General features: G+C 44.2%; 1 pseudogene; it reads right to left on the bottom strand.

Annotated features, from left to right (window-relative positions):
• Window positions 1–9,645: 9,645 nt before the first annotated feature.
• Window positions 9,646–20,985, bottom strand: LOC136489421 (BTB/POZ and MATH domain-containing protein 2-like; annotated as a pseudogene).
• Between the last annotated feature and the right edge of the window lie 3,261 nt (window positions 20,986–24,246).

Below are 24,246 nucleotides of genomic sequence, written 5' to 3'. Positions count from 1 at the left end.
TTTCTCCATTCTAGAGAGCACTTTTTCAATTGGACATTTGTGCAAGGCTCAAATTGTGGTGAATCCATCATCCAAAAGGTTGGTGTCTATGAACACATTTAAATTCCTAGCTAATTATTCCATGGTGGTCAAGATCATCATTGTTAGTATGTGATGCTATATTTAGTTCTTAGAAGTAGAGTAGAATAGTTGTTGTTCAATATTGTGCAATAATTATTTTTACTACGATTTTCAATTTACAGGGCTGGGGCTACCAATTTCAATTTTTCAATAATTAGTGTACAATAATGTTTTCCAAAAATGGTACTTTCGAGCTACAATTGTTGTTCATGAAGCTCGATTTCTTATTAATTCTTTGTAATTACTGTCTCAGTATTTTTTTGTGCAGAGATGGATCGAGAGTGGATGCATCTGTCCCGAACGGACAAGCGGTACATGCATGGCGTCAGCCAGTTTATCACCGATGCCAAAGCCCATGCTGGGAATGGGAACCCTGTCTTCTGCCCATGCAAAGATTGCAAGAATCATAGGAACTTTCGTCAAATTGAGTCTATACGATCACACTTGATTACTAGGGGGTTCATGCCAAACTATACGATATAGACTATGCATGGCGAGGTTGATGTAAATGTTCTGCGGGAAAACGATGATGATGTGGACATGCCTGACATAGCCATCCACAATGCTGACGAGGAACCCGGTGTCAACACGGAACCTATGGCCACAGTTAATAATGTGTTTAGGAACACGCTAGCTGACGACACCGAGGATAACGATGGCATTTCTCAGCTGCTACGTAATGTAGAGACCAGATGTCTTAGTGAAAGACAACTGAGAAAGCTAGAGAAAATGAGACAAGATGGCAAAACACCATTGTATAGGAATTGTCCAATGAGCAAACTGGAAGCCGACATCATGCTATTAGAGTTCAAATCGACAAATAGATTGAGCGATAAAGGCTTCGATCAGTTGTTAGGTATAATAAAGAAAATGCTCCCAGAAAAAAATGAGTTGCCAGAAAAGACATACTTGGCCAAGCAAATGATCTGCCCCATCGGCCTCGAGGTTGAAAAAATCCACGCGTGTTCCAATGATTGCATATTGTACCGTGGAGAAAAATACAAAGACTTGGACAAGTGCCCCAAGTGTGAAACTCCACGGTATAAGGAAGGGCCGTCAGATGAGGGTACCAAAACCAGAGGAGGTCCCATAAAGGTCGTTTGGTATTTCCCTATAGCTCCCCGGGTGCATAGGCTGTTTGCATGTGCAAAGTCAGCCAAGCTGTTGCGCTAGCATGGCGAAGAGGGTAAGAAAGATACAATGATGAGGCACCCCGCCGATGGGCATGATTGGAGGACTGTCAATACTATGTTCTATAAGGACATCGGTGGAGAGGTAAGGCTCCTTTGGTTTGCTTTGAGCACAGATGGGATGAATCCTTTCGACCAGGTTAGAAGCAATCATAGCACCTAAGTTAAACCTAACCGCTACACAACATCACTGCTAGTTTGGGGGATGACCCGGTAGTGATGTACACCATCACTGTCGGTTTACAAGCAAAACCGGCAATGATGAGCTATTTCCCGAAATAAATTAATAATTTATAAAATAGAACAAAAAAATTTGACCCGCCTGGGACTCGAACAAGGGTCTCGGGGGCTAAGTTGAGGGGTCTTAACCGTTGCGCCAGTAGGAGGAGTTCAAAAGAAAACAGAAACTTATCCTACTTAACACCTAAGTTAAACCTAACCGCTACACAACATCACTGCCAGTTTGGGGGATGACCTGGCAGTGATGTACACCATCACTGTCGGTTTACAAGCAAAACCGGTAGTGATGAGCTATTTCCCAAAATAAATTAATAATTTATAAAATAGAACAAAAAAATTTGACCAACCTGGCACTCAAACAAGGGACTCTGGTGCTAAGTTGAGGGGTCTTAACCGTTGCGCTAGTAGGAGTTCGAAAGAAAACGAAAACTTATCCTACTTAACACCTAACTGCTACAGAACATCACTGCCGATTTGGTTAGTGACCCGGCAGTGATGTGCCCATCACTGTCGGTTTATAAGAAGAACTGGCAGTGATGAGCTAATACTATAAAAGTGGCGTGGGTTGAAATTATCCCAATTCATTTCAACCCTGCGCCAACCCCTCCCCCCGCGCCGCCGGAGCACCGCCCCACGCCGTCCACCACCCCACGCCAGAGCACCGCCCCACGCCGGAGCATTGCCCCACGTCGGAGTAGCGCCCCAGGCCGGAGCACCGCCCCACGTCAGAGCACCTCCCCACGCTGGAGCACCGCCCCAAGCCGGAGCACCGCGCCGTCCGTGCCAAGCCGGAGCACCGCGCCGTCCGGAGCACCACGCCGTCCGTCCCACCGCCGAGGCCTTTAGGAGCGCGCAGACAGCTGCTTTCCCACCCCCACGGTGAGTGCGTGGCTCACTGCCCGCTACGTGTCTGATGAAATGTCCCACAGCTGCTTACTTGAATCAGTTTGATCATGCAGTGTGCGCTGTCATACGGTTTGATCATGCAGCTGTGAATGCTAGAACCTAGGTTTGCCACATAGCGTGTGCTATCTATTTCTTTGTGTTTCTGGATGCATTGCTAGTAAGTAGTACATTGTTACTTAGTAGCACGTTGCTCAGCTCTATTCATCAGTATACTGATAAGAACAAAAGCGTAATTTTATTTTTGGTTACCAGGATAAACATAGCAGGGACTCGTAATACTTGACAGAAATTGCTCTCTGAATGTTAATGGTAGTTTGTTTTCGGAGTACTTGCATTTTCTCTGTGAAACAAACTTACGTTTTCTCTGTGAAACCATCTTCTCCATGCTATCAGCATAAAGATGCATAATTATTAACTTATGCAAGATTACAAGTAATACATAGTTATGTAGCCTTGTGCATTAAACTGGGAATATTTTCCAACAATCCTATCTTATTATGAGTTTTTGCATGTCACTTTCCTGGGATAGTATGAGATGCATATTTGCCCCTACCAACCATGTAAGTTTCAGATCAAAGTATCACTAATTTGGAAAGATGCTTACCTGCACTGATACTTGTGAAAGAACCTCGCGCCGATGGTTGGGGGATTTATAGTGAGACTGAAGACTCTTAGACATCTCTAGGAGTATATCCAAAAGTATTAAACTGGCTCTCTAAATCATCATTTGGTTTTTAACGAATAAAAAATATTCTTTATATCTTTCCTACATCTAAGAACTATTAATAAGACACGTGAATAGCTATTTTCCAAACACTCCTATCTATGCAATGGTCGTGTGTTATTCGTAAATATATTAAATTGTATAAGAATCATGTTTGAATGACAACCTAATTTACTTAAATGTATAGGCAACCATGGCATGGTATGTAGTGCATGTTGGTCACATGCCTAGGATTTATCGAACCTGGGAAGATTGCTATGCTCAAGTCAATCGCTACCCTGGTAATTTGCACAAAAAATACAACACAGAAGATGAAGCTTTGAGGGCCTACTATAGTCATCCGGCCTACCTTGCAAACCATGGGCAACCGGCCTACTATGGTCCAATGAATGCAAACCATGGCCATCCGCTGGCACTGGAGATCGAAGAGAAGCCACCCGCCGGAGATGTGAAGATTAGGAGAATTGCTCCTTGGTCTTGGAAAGATGTCATGCTTTATTTATGGCTATGGTCAGCGCTTTTCTTATTTGGAAGTTGATGTAGGCTTAGTTTCGTAGAAGAGTAGGTGGACTTTGTTGTATGTGGTCAATCAAACAATGAATTTGTTCTAGGTGAACATATGCTATTATTTGACTTTGTTGTATGTGGACCTATTATTAGACTTTGCATTAAACATATTATATATATATATGAACATATGCTATTAGTAGTTGTCCGTGGCCAAAACTAACCACGATCGTGTCACAGCCATGACTCATCGTCGCCTGTTACCCCGTCGCCGAAGAACTGATCGGCAACAAGAAGCGGCTGATATCGCTGGGACGGGAGAGCCGCATGATCCGACAAACGGTGACGGTGTCAATCAGGTCGGTGAGAACGAGCAGCCATGGACCCCATCCGGCCTGCTCGATCTGGGTCAAAATGACCAAGATGGCCATGTAACTTTGGTATCATGTCACTATGTAGCCACACACGCTAATCAATTGAGAGGGTCATACCTTACTTGGTGTCTCTAGCAGGAGCCTCCGCCGGCCGAGGAGCCAGAGGGTTCGGGTAGCAGGAAGGCCAGATCCAAGCGAGGCGTGTCAAAGATTCCTATTGGTAGGAATGCACACTGGCACATTACTGAGTTCGATGAATTCGGGGATCCACTCTCACTGCCTATAGCTTTGACCAAATACAAGACTATCCTCGGGTTACTTATTAGGGACTTCATCCCGATTAAGTATAGGAAGTGGATTGGGAAAGATGATGACCGGTGGAGGGTTCCCGAAAGCGAGAAGGATTACATATGGGATGTCAAGATCCTAGAGTATTTCACTTTCCCAGCTGAGTATGACAGGGAGTTAGTCAAGAAAAAAGCAAAAGAAATCATGGGAACATGCTTCAAGAATTTCAAGGGGACATTGTACAAGAATTTTGTCCTCCAAAATAAAGAGCCAGATTTCGATGGTGGATAGTTTAGCAAGCAGAAGGACTTCTGGCAGGCTTTCAAGGAATACAAGTTATCCGAGGAGTACTTAGAACCGAGCAGGAAGAATAAGGAGAATTCACAGAAAGCGACGAATCCTCATCATCTCGGCTCTCGTGGCTATGCCAAAAAGATGCCAGAATTTGAAGCAGAACTTCAAAAGATGGATCACCTTGCTGAGGAAGGCATTCAGGTTGAGACCGCCGATTGGTAGCCCAGATCGGTAATATACTGTACGGGGAGGAATGTACGGCACGCCGAGGACGGGAGCTTTAGCTCCTCAAATCTACCCATGAGCGAACTCATCCAGAGGATCTCCCAAGTAACTGAGGAGGTGAGGCAAGGGACTTGCACTTCTAATAGGGAGAAAGATGTGCTCACCCAAGCACTCGGAACCAAGGAGCACCCTGGTCGCACTAGAGGAACCAGTGTTGTTCCTTGGAAACTAGCATTACCCCAAGAATCTAACACTTACCGGAGCAGCTCGAGGGGTAGAGAGGAACATGAGGCAGAGTATTTGAGGAGACTAAAAGAGATGAAGACAGAATGGAAGCATGGATTGAGGCGATCGTGGAAGCGCGAGTCAAGCAAATTTTGCTGTCCAAGGGGTCAGCAGTACCACAAAACCCTACTCCTACTGCCTTTAGCCCATAGTTTAGGGGTCGCAGCAGCTACGGATCGACCCCGCTCGATGAAGAAGAGGCTAATGTGCCTCATCCGGTGGATGACATTACTGAACCTGTCAATGTCAGGTTGTACATCCATCAGGAATGGACAAAGGACAAGGTGGCACTCGGCCAGGCCTGGCCTGTGGGAGACGGGATAATTAATGGCCACCCAATTCCACTGGGGTACGCTCGTGTCACCATTGACATATACTTGATAAGAAGTATAACAAGATACCCATTGAGTACCCCATAGCAGAAGACAGGCCGAAACTTGGTCATAACAAGGGCTCTCAAGTGGCCTGGCGCAAGTGCTTCATTAAGCTTGACCACCAATTGTCCTCTGATGATGAGGACGTCTGCGAGTCTTCACCCACCCACGATGATAACTCACCATATCCTAACAGAGATCACTCCCCTCCTCATCCAGAGCCATCACCCCCGAGAAGACAGAGGTCTCCTTCTATTCCTCCTCGTCCGACTCCATCTTCATCAGCCCTGAGAAAAGAGACTCCTCCTCCTCCTCGTCTGACTCCATCTTCATCAGCGCCGGGAAAACAGAATTCTCATCGTCATCCTCCTCCTCCTCCACCTCAGCCCAAAACAAGATCAAGGACATCCTCGCAGTCGCAGAAAAGGTCCTTGGATTCGGTCGCTAATGCTCCCAAAGTGGACCAACAGAAAAGAAAAAGGCTATTCAGTGGCAGCGTTACCTCCTTGATGGAAGAAAAATTTACAGCACACATCAAGAAGGAATATTGTATTAGTTTCTTCAATCTCTGTGCCTCACTGCCTTCGTTTATGTTGAAGTCCGAATTCGAAAGGCAAACACAGAATAAATACGCTACAACAAGAGACGAAGAAATACACAATAAAGATTTAAGGAACATATAGAAGTACGTCGAAGACAACCCATGATTAACCATGGAAGAGGCCGCGACCATCTATTATGATGTACAAGGGACGGCAACACCAGCAATGAAGTATGTAAGGGGCAATTTTTTGGTTCCCGATCATGAGTTTAAAAATCTGACAACATATATGCGCCATTTACATGAATATTACATGGCTCAAGCAACAGAGACGGATAGCTCAAGCAACAGAGACAGACAGCTTTGGTTTTGAGGTTATTATCCGTTCGCCACATGTTTTCAATTATCCTGAAGAAGAGAAGTTCGATGTCGAGTGGGAGTGCTTGTTCCAGCTATACCAGAAATGCGATCTCGATGCTCAACTGTTGACGCTGTGGACTATGTAAGTACCCTACACGCACGATATTACAATTAACTACTCTCTCGAGACACAAATTGTTAACTTTTGAGCACTTCCCATGATTTTATGTAGGTGTATAGCAAAATTTTGCATTCTAAAAAGCAAATGGGATTACATAGGCTTCTTGGACCCCATGCGAGTCAATGAGAGGACATGTCTAGGCCTCTATGGATGTGATGTGGAAGACCTGAAACAGAGATTGATTGATGTTTTTGATGAATTCACGATGAAGAAGAAAACCCACATACTTCTAGCCTACAACTGCGAGTATATGTTCTCAGCTTTTAATTTTATGCTTCTTTTTTCGTTAAGATTATTCGATAATTAGGATTATGTGATTGCAGCAACCATTTCGTCTTCATTTGTGTTAATCTTGCCAAAAATCTGCTCGAGGTGTGGGACTCGAAGAAAAAACCATTTCATCATCTGGATGCACTGGTGTCAGTGCTGAATTAGTAAGCGATCCTAATAATATATTATTTTCTAATCACACATACCCGCTTTCTAATGTTTCTCCTTTTAATGTTGCTCGGTGTCCGAAGAAGTCATATCGGTGGGAAGCCGATCCCATTCAAGGTTGTCGAAATGGAGGGGAAGTACCTATCACAGCCGGCGGGAAACAATGAATGTGGGTTTTATGTAATATGGGCAATGCTTCGCTACATCGGCGGGAAATCGGAAGAAGCCGATAAGTTGGTGTGTATAATCCACATTTCATTTATGTCTGTTAATAATTCAACAAAATGATTTACTGTGCCTCTTTGGATATCATCTTTTTTGAACGACAGCGTAAGAAATTTAAGCACGAAAGGCTGCTAGAGATGGAGATCGTCGCACTACAATTGGAGCTGACAAAATTCATCTTAGCCGAGGTATTGGAAAAAGATGGAGTATTTTCCATTGCACAATCCGTGAAGTACAAGGACCAGTATGGCCCAGAGCGGCTCGCCAGATTATTGTAAGAAGTCCGAGAACATTTCTTTTTTATTTTGAGGGATCGAGATCGGGATAAGAACATTTGAATTGTAACCGTAACATTTGTAATGTTTAATATTGATGGACCTGTCGTCTACGTAGCGTATATAAAGTGAAACCCGATCCCACGAAAAAATATAAATTAAAATAAATTATATAACAATAATATACGAACGGGCCATCACCGCCGGTTAGCAACAAACCGGCAGTGTTGTCGTAACCATCACTGCCGGTTAGAAACAAACCGACAGTGTTGCTTGCCCAACACTACCGGATTGAACCATGAACTGACACTGATGATTAGGACAACACTGCCGGTTTGATCCATGAACTGACAGTGTAGGCTTCCTCAACACTGCTGGCTTGAGCCAAGAACCGACACTGATATTTACTACAACACTGCCGGTTTGATCCACGAACCGACACTGATATTTACAACGACACTGCCGATTTGATCCACCAACTGACACTGATATTTACGACAGCACTGCCGGTTTGATCCATGAACCGACAGTGTAGGTTTGCCCAACACTGCTGGCTTGAGCCAAGAACCGACACTCTTGAAGCAACCGTCACTGTCGGTTGGAACGACAAACCGGCAGTGTTGTTCAACTAGACACTGCCGGGTGGAGCCAGCAACCGACACTGAGATCAGTGTCGGTTTTTAAGGACCGGCAGTGATGTCAACCCAACATCACTGCCGGTATGCCACTGTCGGTTCAAAATCCGGCAGTGAAGTGGGTTTTTTAACCGGCAGAGATGTCTAGATCTGGGGTAGTGCACATTTTATTGAATGCCTTGTTTCTTACACCAAATTGAGCTAGTTCACAATGGTATTGAGGAGATTAGAGGGGGTTTAGAAAGAGGGCATTAATGGGGGCAGATCTAGCTGAATCATTGCTCTGAACTTATGGCACAGTTGAATCCGACTATGAGTCTTGCGGCGGGCAGCGGTGGGCCATTGCGAGAAGCCCCACACACTTTCATCCTGAGCTTGTGAGCGCGCACCGTTAGAAGATGTCAAGGCCAAAGTGCATGGACATAAGGCTGAGGTGGACCATGCAAGTGAGCTCGACGTAGAGATGGAGGTGCAAGTGATGGGGTGACACGAATATTGACAACAATGTGATAGATCCCAGACCCGGTGAGCCTGCTCCATGGCAGAAGGCCCCTCAGTGTTGTTGGCGGCGCCGGTGGGGGCATGGTGCTCAAGGGAAGCGGCATCTTATCAAGGAGATTTATTAGGTGGTGTCGCCAGGAAGCGGCATCAGAGAGGAGAGTCGACCATTGGTTATACCTATTAGGGTTTTTTATATGCACTACAAAAAGGGATTTAGCAGACATGGCCCCAGATTAATAGAGCCAGTCATTTTGTGGAGCAACCTCTCTTAATGGCCAGCCAAGCTCTAGGCAAATGCCCCCCTTTATTAATCATTTATAGAAGCTGACATCCTAAGATAACCACCTCTATTAGTCGACTATTAGCAGAGACGGTCGTTTTAGGACGCTTGCCTCTAGAAATAACTATTATAATAACAATACATTCTAATAAAGGCCCGCCTGTAGAAATCTACTAATATAGGTACTAACAGGGAGTGGGACGTGACAATTTAACTGGCATGCCTCTCGCTAAGTAACAAACACAAGGTACCCTCATCGATTGATCAAATGATATACAATAAAAAAAAAAAGTTCTTGTCGTTATCTTTCGAGGTCAACGATGCAGTGCAACAAGTTTTCGAATCACTGACTCAGGCCCATTGTCGAATCCTACTCAGCAATTGTCGAATCCTACTCAGCCAAAAAAGGGGTACAACCTGGTCTTTCATAATAAAGAGATAGATGGAACTGCTATGAAACGGCTTATTAGCAGATTAATAGATCATTTCGGAGGAAGAACAGTGGCAAAATAAGTAGAAAATAATTCTGCATCTGAGCAATTAAGTTCATATACGTATTATACTTGACATTAACCCAATTGTCAAAACATAACATTTAACCCGAAAGTGATAGTAGCATGCATATGGAATAAGCATATATGCTATTATGCTAATATAACAGTACTTTCCCAGTGCGTTCACATCAGGGCGCAACGTTGGCAAGCAGCTCGCTTAGAAGAGAGGGGCAACTGCTTGTCAGATGCTGAAAGTCATCACGATCCATGATGGTCTTTAGATTGCCCGGCGACTTGAGGAACTTGAAGCATGCCTCCTTGAGCCCTTTGCAGCCATGCTGCTCCTCAAGCACCAACGTAGTCGTCACCATGCTAGTGTTGATGCAGTCGCAAAGCTTGTGCTCGCAGATGAGCTTTAGCCTCTCCAAACCACATCTATCTGCTGCCACGAGTAGATGCTGAGCCATGATATAGGTGTCACCACCCTTGTCCATCTCAGGCAAAGAGTCGGTGTAGATGAAGTACGTGCAGCATAGCCTTGAACACCCTTGGCTCCATGTCATCGATTCGTATATGGCTTGTGCCCTTCTCCTTCATCGGGCCAAAGAGTTCCGCCATGAACACCGAGGAACGAGCACCGAGCACGATCCGATGCGCGGCGAACGTCTCGTCGCCGACCTGGAATGTGACGTCGGCTTCCACGCCTGACGACAGGAGGCGGCCAATGTGCTGGTTCATGTCTGACGGTGGCACCGTGACGAACTGCGAGGTGCCCTCCGTGCGGATATCCTCGAAGACGGTCACGTCACACCCGACCACTAGTAGAGAACCGAGCTTTACTCCCGGTGGGGAACCCCCTCTAGTCCCGGTTCCCCACCCGGGAGCAAGCATCCGGGACTAAAGGGGGTCCTTTAGTCCTGGGTCAGGAACCGGGACTAAAGGAGGACCTTTAGTCCCGGTGGGTAACACCAACCGAGACTAAAGGTGCCTCCTGACATGCCACGATGGCCGGCACCTTTAGTCCCGGTTGGTAATACGAACCGGGACTAAAGGTTTTTTTCTTTTTTCTTTTCTTTTCATTTTTTTGTTTTCTTTTCAAAATAGGTTTTCGAAATCGTATTGTACGCTGCTAATTATACATTTATACGCGCATATAGTATGTTTCGGTTCAAGCACAATGAACGTATTAAATCACACAATTCAAGCATAGAAATATATATATATATATGAATGCATGCATCATATATATATTTACATGCATGCATGCATATGTGTATTTTACATTATATTATTTCATGTGCATATATTACAAAAGATTGCATTACAGTTGTTGTGACATAACAAGTTTCCTCTCATCCTCTAGCTTGGCTTCAATGGCAGTGTTGGGTCGAAGTAGAACTCGCCCTTGGAATCGATGACTTGCTCATTAAAAAATCCAGCTATAGACTCTTGAATTGCTTTGATTTGGTCTTGCCGTATGACCTTTTCCTCCAATCATCGAGTCTACAGGTTTGAATTAAAGGAAAATAAATTAATATATGTACATATATATATATATAAAGACATAGTAACACAATCAATAATAATAATTAAATGAATATATAGTGTATTTTTAACGTACTTTGAGTCTCTCTGTAGGAGTTCTTTGGGAGAGCACCTTGATAAACTTGCAAACATAGTAACCACAGTAGTTGTTCCCCTGTTCCTGCCTTAGACACCACTTTACGAGAAAAAAATTTGTCATCCAATCTGGTGATCCGGTGAAAGCTATATGTTTAATTAATAAAGATGATGCGATTCAGGGGACTTACTTTCAAAGGGATTACATTCAGTGGCGCTTTGCATTTTTTCATGTGTTGCTTCTCAATAAAGGTTTTCCAAACACTGCCCAATAAAAAATTTGCCACGTCATCAGATATAGTTAATCATCATGTTTGTGTGTATATATAGTTGCTAGAGATCCCGAAATTACCTCTGGATAATATCTATCATATCTTGGTAGTCTTGTTGTGGTTTTCTCATCGAGTCATAGATTATCAAGTGACTTTTCACCAGATCGATGTCCATCAATATCCAGTGATTGCTGCATGTGTTTATAGGATATAACGCATAACACTCATTAATTAACTAGAATCAACATATGAGCCATTAAGGATATGATCGACATGATTAACACTCACTTGAAGTTATAGGGAAAGAGTATATCCTTCTTGTGGCGTTGGTTCACTAAGAAGTTCAATGAGGTTACTCTCTGACTCAGACTTCCAATTAGTCTTTGGAGTAATTGGGTCTTCAAATACTATATGGGGATCAACAAAACCAATTTCATTGCAGCCTTCCTTTCTGAGCTCTGTCATTGTAAATCTGCATATATATAGTACTTGTTAGGATAATTTATATGCATATACACACATATGATGAGTTTAATAATAGATCGAAAGAATTATTACTTACAGGCAATAGCAGCTAATGATAACTTTGTCCAGAGAGGTCAGGTGGCATAGTTGATGAAATTCTGCAAAGTCAACATACATAACATCATCGCCACGGAACCAATGTTCGTCTCTAATTCTGACACCAACGCAGAAGTCTCCACTGGTAGACGCCTGCATGTACCACTTGTTTAGCAGGTACATTTGCGTCCCCAGATCAGATAAGGCTTGAGGGTTGTATAGACTCTGGCCTAGTACAAATTTTTTCTTCCAAATATCAACCTCCGCCGCACTCTCAATGTTTCCATCACCAAACATCTGGTAAAGGTCGAGATCAGTCTCATCAAGAAATTCACCAAGGTGATCCAAATCGACATCCGGAGGTATGTTTGCCTGATGCATTAATCCTAAATTCGAACCATATTCATTACCAACAACTAGCGGGGGGATTGATTGGTGCGCTTGTTGTCCGAGTTGGGCAATGCCTTTTCCTGCCCGCTTCTTTTTCTGTGCCGCCTCAATTGACTTGGTGAGAGTGCGGTCATAGTCTGATAACGTTGATTTGGACGGCTTACGAGATTCCCGCTGTTGTTGCTGGTAAGAAGTCACCTTTTTTCTTAGAATATCTGGAGCTACGAAGAAGTACGGTTTCTCCAGGTTTCTCCTTGCTTCTTGATTCATTTTAAGTTTGTCATAGAATCTAGACATGTCTTTTTTATATGCATCAGTTCCTTCTTCCTTCTCTTCAGATATTATTTTGGGAATAGCCCTTGGTTTCACGGTGGCTTTCTTTGCAGGCGGGGACTGGTTCTTCGTTTGAGGGGTTGGCCTCTTGCTAGGCTTCTTGGTAGGCGGGGGCGGGGGAGGTGTTGGAGACCTCCTTGGAGGTGTTGGCAGCGGCGTTGGAGACCTCCTTGGAGGCGGCGGCTGCGGCGTTGGAGACCTCCTTGGAGATGGTGTAGATGCAGCCTCGTCTTCCAACATAATGTCATCGTACTGAGCACTATGATGATCTGGCGATTGAACAATTGGATTTAGGTTGGGGGAGGATCTGCTACAAAAAAAAGGAATGACATATTATTATGAGCAGATTGTTAATTATTTAAGCCAATACAAATTAATGATGTAGTGTTTTCATCCGCACGTACCTATGGTGAGGTAGTTCAGGAGGAGGTGGAGCCGACATCCCTGGAATGATGATGTAGCGCTTGCGCCATAGAATGAATGTCTTCTCCGCTTCTCCTAGAGTCTTCTCGCCATCACCTCCAGGAATGTCAAGAGGCAAATCACTAAAACCTTTTTCAGCTTTATCTACCGAGATGGTAGCATATCCTTCTTGGATTATATTCCCATGAATCCTTGGTGTCTTGGTTCAGTCGATAGGATTAACAAGACCGATAGCCACCTTGATTGTAGAATTCTCCTTCGGAATGTGTAGCTCACACGTTGTACAAGGTTCAGTGACGTCATCCACAGGGAAGCGCAGTCCTGTGTCCCCTTGATTTGGTATCTCCGTGGAAGCGCAGCTGCTTTTCAACTGAACAGATTGGCTAATGTTGATTTCTGGCTCTGATGCCTGCTTACTTGCACTCACTGCTATTTGCACTTGCCTTCTGATTTCCTCCTGCATTCTCGCTTCAAGGTTTTTTTTCCCGCTCCTGTGCTTCACGCACCGCTTCCTCCAATCTCTGGAGCCGCTGTGCCTCTTCTTCCTTCTTTCTCTGGCGACTTCTGTAAGAAGGTCTGTCCTGAGGGAATCCATGCTCCCACGAGACACTTCCTTTGCCTCTAGTTCGGCCACCATGTTCAACAGTCCCGATGGCGTATGTCAGCTCATCCTTCTCTCTGTTGGGCCTGAATGCACCACTAGCAGTAGCTCTCTGAGCATAAAACAATCTTTCTGCTGCTTCTTGCAGTCTTGCGCCATAAACGCACTTCCCTATCTCCTGGTCTAGTGTTCCCCCATGACCGAAAAACCAATTCTTTGCACGTTCTCCCCACTCGAGTGATTCTGGTCTGATACCCTTGGCAAGAAGGTCTGCTTCCATTTTGTTCCACTTCTTAATGGCAGTTGGGTAGCCACCTGATCCCAAGGTATGGTGGTATGTCTTCTGTTGGGCATTACGTTGGTTCTTTATCACCCGACTCACACCCTCTTCCGAAGTCTTGTACTGTACAAACTCATCCCAATAGGGCCTCTGCTTTGAGATCGGGCCTGGGACAGTAAAATCTGGTGCTATGTTCTTCTTGACATACGTCGTGTATAGGTGTTTCTTCCAAGTCTGAAACTGGGTGGCCATCTTCTTCATTGCCCAATCCCTAACTCGCTCCTTCAATTCATCACCATCTATTATATCATCATAACCATCTGTTTGGAGCGTGAAATGTACCAAGACATCATTCCAAATTAGCGCCTTGTCACGATCGGAGACAAAACTGATATGAGGAGCATTGGTCTTCTTCTTCCATTCACGGGTACTAATCGGGAGCCGGTCCCGTACAAGGTAACCACAGTGGTGCACAAATTTCATTTTATTCGGCCCCCCCCCGGTTCTCCTGTATCCACATTGAACTCCGAGATGATGAAGCGGCCCTCCAATGGCTTTTTGGGACCTCGAACATTTTTACTCTTCGTTGTAGTTGTTGATGTCGATCCAGAGGGCTACAAAACATAAACATTATTTTTAATGTCATGAGCACACATAAAGACATATGATAATATATATAGCTAATAATAAAAAATATATACTTGGCCAATCTGTTGTTGCTCATTTTGTTCAAGAGCTAAGTACTGACTCCCGTCATCTACATCCTCTTGCACGTTATTTTTAGCACCATCATCGCCGGCAACTTGAGTGCCTAGTGTTGATCAAATTCATCATCAACTCCTCCTCATCCATGTTTCTCGGGTCGGCCATCTAGCTTCAAAAAACAAAACCAATATATAGTACATCAACAGCGCGGTTCGCCCTGGTGTGATTGTTTAGCATTAACGATAACGATAATACGAATGTTGATCAACTAGGCCACGAGAAAGGGCGGTGTGACAAGAGTGGTGGTGCTCCACTCCGCCGTATATATGTCTGTACACATGGGTGAACGAGGGCGGCGGTGCTCCGCCGTATACATAGAAACGCATGGACGAACGAGGGCGGCGGTGCTCCGCGACGTATATATACATGCATATGAATACAAATGACGTATATATACATGTCGGCGCGGTGGCCGGTGTGCTGACGATGACATGTGAGGCGGGCCGGCGTGCTGACGACGACGACGACGTGAGGCGAGCCGGGGCGGTGTCGGTGCGTGATGTTGTGATCCTATGTACCATGTGAACCATGTAGTCATTCATCATATGAGAAACGTATAAGTCATTATGAAATGTAAGTATATGTGTCATTCATCATATTACTTTAGCAACATTAATATATTATATCTGTATATTCAAAGTTCACAAATGAAGAAACGTTGAAGTTTTCCTTCATTTGTCTGTAGCCATGCATGCAAGTCCAACCAAAACTGCTTACATCATCACATGTGATATTTTTTATAAACTAAAAAACGCTTAATTTTTATAAACCAAATAATATATAGCGTGTTTATTATACAAGCCATGGATTTACATCGATCTAATTAATTTCTAAAGTAATTTCATATTGGTGGTCCTTAATTAAACTTGTCATGATTTTGTGATTCAAATATTCATTTTCAGTTCCTCGCTCGCTGCATATATAGAGTTCCAAATATATAGAGTTCCTCGCTCGCTGCATATATATACAGTTCCAAATATTCATTTTCAGTTCCTGGATTTTGTGATTCAAAATTTGGAATTTTCAATCGACCTCGAGCGTTGACATGACTTCCACCAAAGTTTTACATAGTTTTCGACGTGATCTATGATTCGGCAGTGGAGGGCTCGGGCGAATGTACAAAGACATCGACGAACATATCACCTCGAGCTCGGTAGTGGAGGGCCTCAGGCGTGGTGGAGGGGCCTCGGGCGCGGTGGAGGGGCCTCGGGCGCGGAGGAGGGCGCGGTGGAGGGCCACGGGTCGCGGAGGAGGGCGCGGTGGAGGGCCACGGGTCGCGCGGAGGAGGGCGCGGTGGAGGGGCCTCGGGCGCGGAGGAGGGCGCGGTGGAGGGCCACGGGTCGCGCGGAGGAGGGGCACAGGCGCGCGTAGTGGAGCCCACACGAGGAAGAAGAGGGCGGCGCCGGTGTCACGGAAGGCGCGGTGGGGCCACGGGCGCGGTGGAGGGGCCTCGGGCGCGGAGGAGGGCGCGGTGGAGGGCCACGGGTCGCGCGGAGGAGGGGCACGGGCGCGCATAGTGGAGGCCGCACGAGGAAGAAGAGGGCGGCGCCGGTGTCACGGAAGGCGAACGGACGCGGTGGAGGCGGCGCGAGGAAGAAGAGGGCGGCGGTGTTCGACAAGGAAGAAGACGAGCGGATCGATCTGCGCCAGGCGCTGGAGGTTATATATCAGAGAGAATTACTCCCGGTGCCAGCCACCAACCGGGAGTAAAAACCCTTTACTCCCGGTGCGTATTACCAACCGGGAGTAAAGGTCTCTTTACTCCCGATGCGTGTTACCAACCGGGAGTAAAGGTATACCTTTACTACTCCCGGTTGGTAACACGCACCGGGAGTAAAGGGTTTTTTTTGGCGGGCCACGAAACTGCAGCCCACCTTTACTCCCGGGTGGGATTCCCACCCGGGAGTAAAGGTGGGCTGCAGTTTCGTTTCCCGCCTGTTTTAAGCAATAGTCTTGTTAAATACAATAGAAATGCAATAGTTTTTGTTAAATACATAGTAAATTAAATAAAAGGCATAAAATTATTTTGTTAAAAATATGAATTTTCTTTTTGTTTATTGCACATAGGAAAAATCTATAACCTAACTTTTTTTATTTTTTGTTAGAATTATAAAACATAATGTAACTAATATTTGTTATGTCGTTAATGCAAAAATGTAGTGTTTAATTAAAATTATTAAAACTATTGATTTTGGACAGAAAATTTGTTTTCACGTCATTTTAACGTTAATATTTTAATTTTTCATCACTCGGTATCCTAATTTACCTTTTTGAGAGAGAAATCCCACCAAATCAAACATTGATTTAATTTGAAACATGACATAATAAACATCTGAATTCACAATTATTACATAATATCTCAAACACACACTATATTAAATCACTATATCATCAAGTGGGCACAGCAGTGAACTTCTTCTTTACGTATGTCCCTTGGTTATGATCGCTTCGTAACCATGGAGTGTCCTCATTATTTACCAAGATTCTAGGGTCTTTGTTCACTTTGAAGGGCGGAATTCGGTCATCCTTTTCATATTCTTCTGACATGTCCGACTTGTCCTCAATTCCCACGATGACTCTTTTCCCTGAAAGAACTATGTGGCGCTTTGGCTCTTTGGTTGAGTCATTATCGTTTTTCCCTCTTTTTGGTTTGGTAGACATATCATTGACATAGAACACCTGATTCACATCCTTGGCAAGGACGAATGGTTCGTCTTTGTACCCAATATTACTAAGGTCTACTGTTGTCATTCCATACTCGTTGTCTACTGTTACCCCCCTCTCGTCACCTTGACCCATTGGCACTTGAACAATGGGATCTTCAAAGTAGGTGCATATTCTAGTTCCCATATTTCATCTATGCGTCCATAATAGTCTGCTTATTCCCATTCGGGTCGTGGCATCTATGCGGACACCACTGTTTTGGTTGGTACTCCTTTTATCTTGGGCTACTGTGTAGATATGTTCCCATTTATCTCGTACCCTTTGTATGTGACGATATGCCATGATGGTTGCATCCAATTTCTCGTACTCTTTGCCACGGTACATGGGCATTCATTAGGACTGAATGTATCTTCTCTATTTCTAGCCCCATAGGACAGACAACTTGTATTTGCTTTGTAGGTAGTGGCGGCAATTCATTATCCTTCGGAAGCATCTTCTTTTGAATTTTCAGTAACTCTCTCAAATCCCTTGTCAAGATACACCATTCTTTGCCTTCCATTGCAGCAATTCTAGTGTGGTTCCCAACTTTTTCTGCCCTGCATCACAAGTTGGGTACAACAATTTCTTGTGATCTTCTAGCATCCGCTCGAACTTGATCTTCTCCTTTTCACTTTCACATTCTCTTTGTGCGTCACGAATGACCTGAGAAAGATCATCAGCCGGCTCATCTTCTGCGGCTACCTCTTCTTCAGCTTCTCCCATTGCAGTATCATTGAAGCACGCACCATCGGGAATAATATCATTGTCGTCCCATTGTTCTTCTTCACCTTCTTCCATTACAACACCGGTTTCTCCGTGCTTTGTCCAACAAATATAGTTTGGCATGAAACCCGACTTGAACAAGTGTGAATGAAGAGTCCTTGAGCAAGGATATTCCACCGTATTCTTACATATGGCACATGGGCAGCACATGAAACCATCGCGTTTGTTTGCCTCGGCCGCACGTAACAAAGAATGCACGCCTGTCAATGAACTCTTGGGAGCGGCGATCAACATTATACATCCAATGACGGCTCATCTGTATTACATGACATAAATACCATATTAAAACCTAGATCATAATTAATTATTTATACAACATGCGTGCCACCACAAAAGATACAAATTTATGAAAGCATCGCTACAATGTAGACAATCCCAACTACCACTAAAAGAACTAAAGCTAAAATACATTTCACTAGCAGTAGGATTTCACGACCAATCTCAACTAAAACAGACAGATCCCCCGATTGAGCAACATCTTTGGGCTTCTTCGGCTGGATCACTGCCTCATTAGCCGTCGTATCTGCCTGTTGCGCAAGATATTTTTGCACGAGTCCAACATACTCTTCCTCCCAGTAGAAGCCTGAACATCGTCCACTGCCATCCCACTGAAATTAAAACAAAAAATTAGAACTTTAATCACAACCATCATGAAAATAGGTATAAACTAACCATAATCATTAAATACGATAAAATAACTCACATTGCGATCCGGACACTTGTAGAAGATACGATCCTTGTTGGGACCCTCCTTCTTCACTCGGTACTCCATCACAATCTTCGTCTCATCACGACACTTGCCGCATGAAATGAGAGGGAGGCCCGGCCTAAGTCGCTTTGGAAACCCATGAGAGGCCGAGGACCCGGAAAGCAGTTGCCATCTACTCTCTATACTCATTTTTTAATACACTATAAATTTCTCCTTTTATAAACAAATAAAATTAAGAAACTATAAAATTATCTAGATCTCTAAACAATGATATTTTTAATGGTCATTGTGTTCTCGTCTTTTACTGCGGCAGGTAAGTAATTCACATGATATTTCTGCAAATTAACAGAAGAATGGGAGTGTACACACATAACAGACTACTGCGACGATATCGGGACGTGTGAATAAATAACCATCCATACTAGTTGACCTTGCTTACGTGATCATCTCGGCGAGCATTTCTCCACCGGACGGCACCGTACTTGGCCACGGAAGAGCTCCAATTCTACGAGGAAGGGAACACGGTCTTCCACGACCGTTGCCGCTCTCCCTCGTAGAATCAAAGCTCCTCCTTGACGTCCGTTACCTCTCGGCAGAGAACGTGCTCGCCGAGATGAACACGGTCCGCAAGTTCAACTAGTATGGATTTTCTATAATTTTCTAACTATTTTCTAAGTTTATATTTATATATATACTACGTTTGGGTATGGTGATTGACAGACTACTGCGACGATATCAGGACATGTGAATAAATAACCATCCGTACTAGTTGACCTTGCTTACGTGATCATCTCGGTGAGCATGTCTCCACAGGACGGCACCGTACTTGACCACGGAAGAGCTCCAATTCTACGAGGAAGGGAACACGGTCTTCCACGACCGTTGCCGCTCTCCCTCGTAGAATCAAAGCTCCTCCTTGACGTCCGTTACCGCTCGGCAGAGAACGTGCTCGCCGAGATGAACATGGTCCGCAAGTTCAACTAGCTACTTTAACCTTATTTCATGTAAATATGCAAGCTTAAAGTGATTTTGAGCTCAAATTGCTTACAAATGAAAAAAAACCAAAATAAAGAACCATATATATATATATAGTGAACAAAATGAGATAAGACAATGGTGAAAAATGAGAGTATGAGATTGGTAACCTTTACAACTGAAGAATCGACGGAGGAATCGAAGAAATCGATGGAGGAATCGAATAATGGATGGAGGAACAATGGAGGGAGGGAGGAAGCAAGAACACTACTGCAGTGAGCTTCAAAATGTGCTGAGCTCAGGCTCGGGGAGGAAGGAGGAGCCGGCCGGGATATAAAGGGGGGACCTTTAGTCCCGGCTGGTGGCTCCAACCGGGACTAAAGGTAACTTTCCAACCCCGGGCGCAGCCACGGCCCGGGAGTAGACCTTTACTCCCGGTTGGAGCCCCCAACCGGGAGTAAAAGTATACCTTTAGTCCCGGTTGGTGGCTCCAACCGGGACTAAAGGTCCCTGCCACCTCTGTCTGGCGCAGTAGCCGTTGGGGCAGGGACCTTTAGTCCCGGTTGGAGACACCAACCGGGACTAAAGGTATTTCTAATCCTGGGCGCAAAAAATTCCGGGACTAGAGCCCATTTTGGCTGAGGATCAAAGGCCTGTTCTCTACTAGTGGACCCAGAAACAGTCATCTTTGAGGTACGTTGATTCCTCTAGGGCTTTCCTCTGAATGAATCTTCGATATCCCCATCCGAGGCCTATGGACCTGAACGTGCGTATCACGTCGTATCTTAAACAATACGACGGAACTGGTTCTCCGACGTGGTCAAGTAGAGAAAACATCACGCTTGCCTCAACACCCGCTACATTGCTGTGATCGAGATGCAGGTAGAAGGATATCCAGCCGGCGTCGTCTGTGTAATTACCATCAGGGAAGTACCTGATACACCAGCGATGGCCTCCGATATCGAAGGGCTTGGATTTGATCGATTTTCCGTTGCCGAGTCGTTTGGTCCGGGAGTAGCCGTCGATCTTGAGGACGTGCGACCCGTTCACGGCCATGGCGACGATGGCAGACGTGCTGTGTGCGACGCCGGCGCCAATAACAGAGCACGACATGCGCTCGTATGGAAGGATCTGTATATAAACTTGCAGACGACAATGCCAAAGTGGAGGGAGTGCGAGAGGCTTTTATAAACCGAGATGGCGATTGGCGATGTATGTAGGCAGAGCCCGGGTCATTGGCAAATCTGAAATACTGAAACCGAGAAGGAGACGAGGTGCTGTCAGTGGCGTGATTCCATCGATCTAGGGGACGAAAATGTATAAGTCTTCAGTTGTTTTCCATTTTCCTTAGTTGAGGGAAAAACTTTAATACCCAAATGTCAGATGGACTCTATCTCTTATAAAAACAGAAAGATGTAACACCTCATGTGCCACAAAAGAACTAGGATGTCACGTTCCTTCTCTCAAGATGGAGTACAAAACTTAGCAGCATAAACCCACAAACCGACAACAAGCCAAAAGCATCATATCTCTAACTAGATACATGTCCATTTGTTGCACCAGTGCAACAAATTTTTTCCCAGGAAAATAATAAAAAGCTAAAGAACGATTTTGCATTAAGAACCCTAAACTATTTCCATATTTATTTAGGCTTTTTTCTATGTAGTAATTTATCAACTAGAACCATATTCTCTTTCTATTTACTCCCCACATCCTTCTCTTTCTCCATGCCATCCTCCTATCATCCCCCGACATCATCACGTGGCGTCATTTTCAAGTCACCGCTTTCTCCACCAGCATTGTACACAAGAACGGCGAGCCCCACGTGCTTGGGTCGGGGCGCAGATGATAACCAATTTATTTTTAGGTGTGTAGAGATATGCCAATTGTAGAAATCAGATATAAGGGCTGCTTGTATAGATGGCCAAATAAACCGTCCGGCCTGGCACGGCCCAGGCTCGACTAAGGCATGGCCCAATGAGGGTCGGGCTGGCACGGTCCTATTAGAAAACCGTGTCATGCCATGCATGTTAACGGGCTATATCTTCGGCCTTGTTCACTACTATCTCTCAACACCCCGAACTAATATCCATACACCATTACAGCTCAAGAAACCTCTCCACACTCAATGGTCCCTAGTGATTGCCTTCATGGAGTGATATCACTACCGGAAACAGTCAATTTGCCGAGTGCAAGGGGGTTTGCCAAGTGCAATCCTTCGCGCACTCGGCAAACCCCATTCTTTGCCGAGTGCTGTGCGAAAAACACTCGGCAAACAAGGGGGTTTGCCGAGTGCAAAAAAAAACACTCGGCAAAGAAGGGGGTTTGCCGAGTGTTTTTTTTGCACTCGGCAAACAATATCTTTGCCTAGTGTTTTTTTGGCACTCGGCAAAGAAAGAAGTTTTTTTTTCTCTTCTAACCTTCAAACTTTTTCTACTCTCCACATACAACATGTGGTACTCCATGTTAAAATTTGATATATTTTTGGATATGTTTGCTATATTTAATTAATTTATTGCATTTTAAGAAATTTTTTGGTTTAAGTCAAATTTGAACCGCAAGTGATTCAAATAATAGAATAAAATGAGTAGAAAAATGATAGTCATGTTATTGAGTCCAGTGTGAGGCCTTATCTTGGAAATGAAAAGAAATTTCGAACATCTCGTTCACGAAACACGACCACAAATGTGTGGCCGAATGATTTTTAATTTCTAAAAAAAGCAAAAGAAGTTTGAAAATCATGAGATTTGTCATGATGTGATGATATCATACGTGGAGGCTGTGGTAAAAAATTGAGAAGGTTTCGCATATTTTGTCACGTACGATGTTTACAAACCGAAGCATCTCAAAAGAAGAATCGTAGCGTTTAGAAGGATTCGGTAAGATTTGGAGTCAAAATGACGGTCGAATTGGGGTTTGACTTTAAATTTTTTTTATAGGCAATAGAGAACATAGATTGTTTCATGTGAAATTTTGGTAATTTTTTGGATCCGTTTGATAATTTTAATTTATTAAGTGCAATTATAGAATTTTAATTGATATAAATTGAATTTGAGCTATAACTGCATGAAATAATGGAACAATATTCGTAAAAAAATCAAATATATATTGTTAAGTGAATTTAACATGGTATTTTCAAAGTACATCAGAACAAATTTAGAAAAACACGTTATGAAAAGAAGAAAATAAAAAAAAACTGTATTTGCCGAGTGCACCTGGTATGACACTCAGTAAAGATGGGGTTTGCCAAACAAACATGTGCCTTTGATGAAACTTCAAACATCAGTCATTAAGTGTCGTCATTACCTGCGAAGCGATCAGTGTAAGTAACTGTAGTGAGCTGGGCCTAAAACATATAGTAAGCTTTTCCCCACAGCATGGCACCGAGAATACCCAGAGGCAAGCGTCTCAAGTAGTAAAGTAGTCACCAAGCGAACCGGGAGCAAGCTTCCAATGGCTGGCCGATTGGTTGTTTGCACTACGCCAGATTATCACACTAGAAACGGAGGCATTTTTACTGTAGGGGCGGCTGGGGTTGGGGGCGCCTCTACAGTGGGCGTACTCGGGCCCCGGCAGCCCAGCCGCCCCTACAGATGGCACTGTAGGGGCAGCTGGTAACCTGAGCCGCCCCTACAGTTGGGGCTGATCTGTAGGGGCGGCTCAATCACTAGCCGTCCCTACAGTGCCCATTTGTAGGGGCGGCTGCCACCAGCCGCCCCTGCTGTTCGACTGTAGGGGCGGCTGAATCACCAGCCGCCCCTACTGATGGCGCACGAATAATTAACAGCCACCCCCTTCTTCCTCCTCGGGACACACTCTTCTACAAAAAAAAAGGTTGGGAGGCCTTAGGCTCCTCCTAAAAATTACTCTACTAAGGGGAGAGGTTCTGATCTCAAATCCTTTGGTGGAGAGGCTCTAAAAGGTAAGGAAATGCTTCTTCAACTCTTTATTTGAAGTTTAATTCATTGGTTAGTGAGTAATTTGATTTTTGGTTTTCTCTCTCTTCCATGGAGCTTGAGCTAGTTATGAGTGAAATTGGACCCTAATTTTCACTATACTAGGGTAAATTAGGTAGGTAAGTAAGATTGCACCCTTTGTTAGTACATCTTTGTTGATTTTAGTGTAGTATTAGTGAAGTTTGGTGCATGTGTCATGAAACCCTATATCTAGATCTAGATCTAGGATTTTGTTTTTTTTCTTTTTCAATTTTTTCTTTATGTGACTAGGGTTTGCATGTAGGTGAATGTGTAAGATTTTAATTGTTGCTAATGTGTAAAATATCCTCTACCATGCTACTAATTATCATTTAATATTTATTTTGATTCCTTTCTATAATGTGTGTTTTTAATTAGTTATGGATAAATAGGCCATTAA

Source organism: Miscanthus floridulus, chromosome 10, assembly GCF_019320115.1.
Source record: "Miscanthus floridulus cultivar M001 chromosome 10, ASM1932011v1, whole genome shotgun sequence".
Taxonomy (NCBI): Eukaryota; Viridiplantae; Streptophyta; class Magnoliopsida; order Poales; family Poaceae; genus Miscanthus; species Miscanthus floridulus.
Note: the sequence above shows the minus strand (reverse complement) of the source record. Positions and strands in the feature narration are given on the sequence as shown.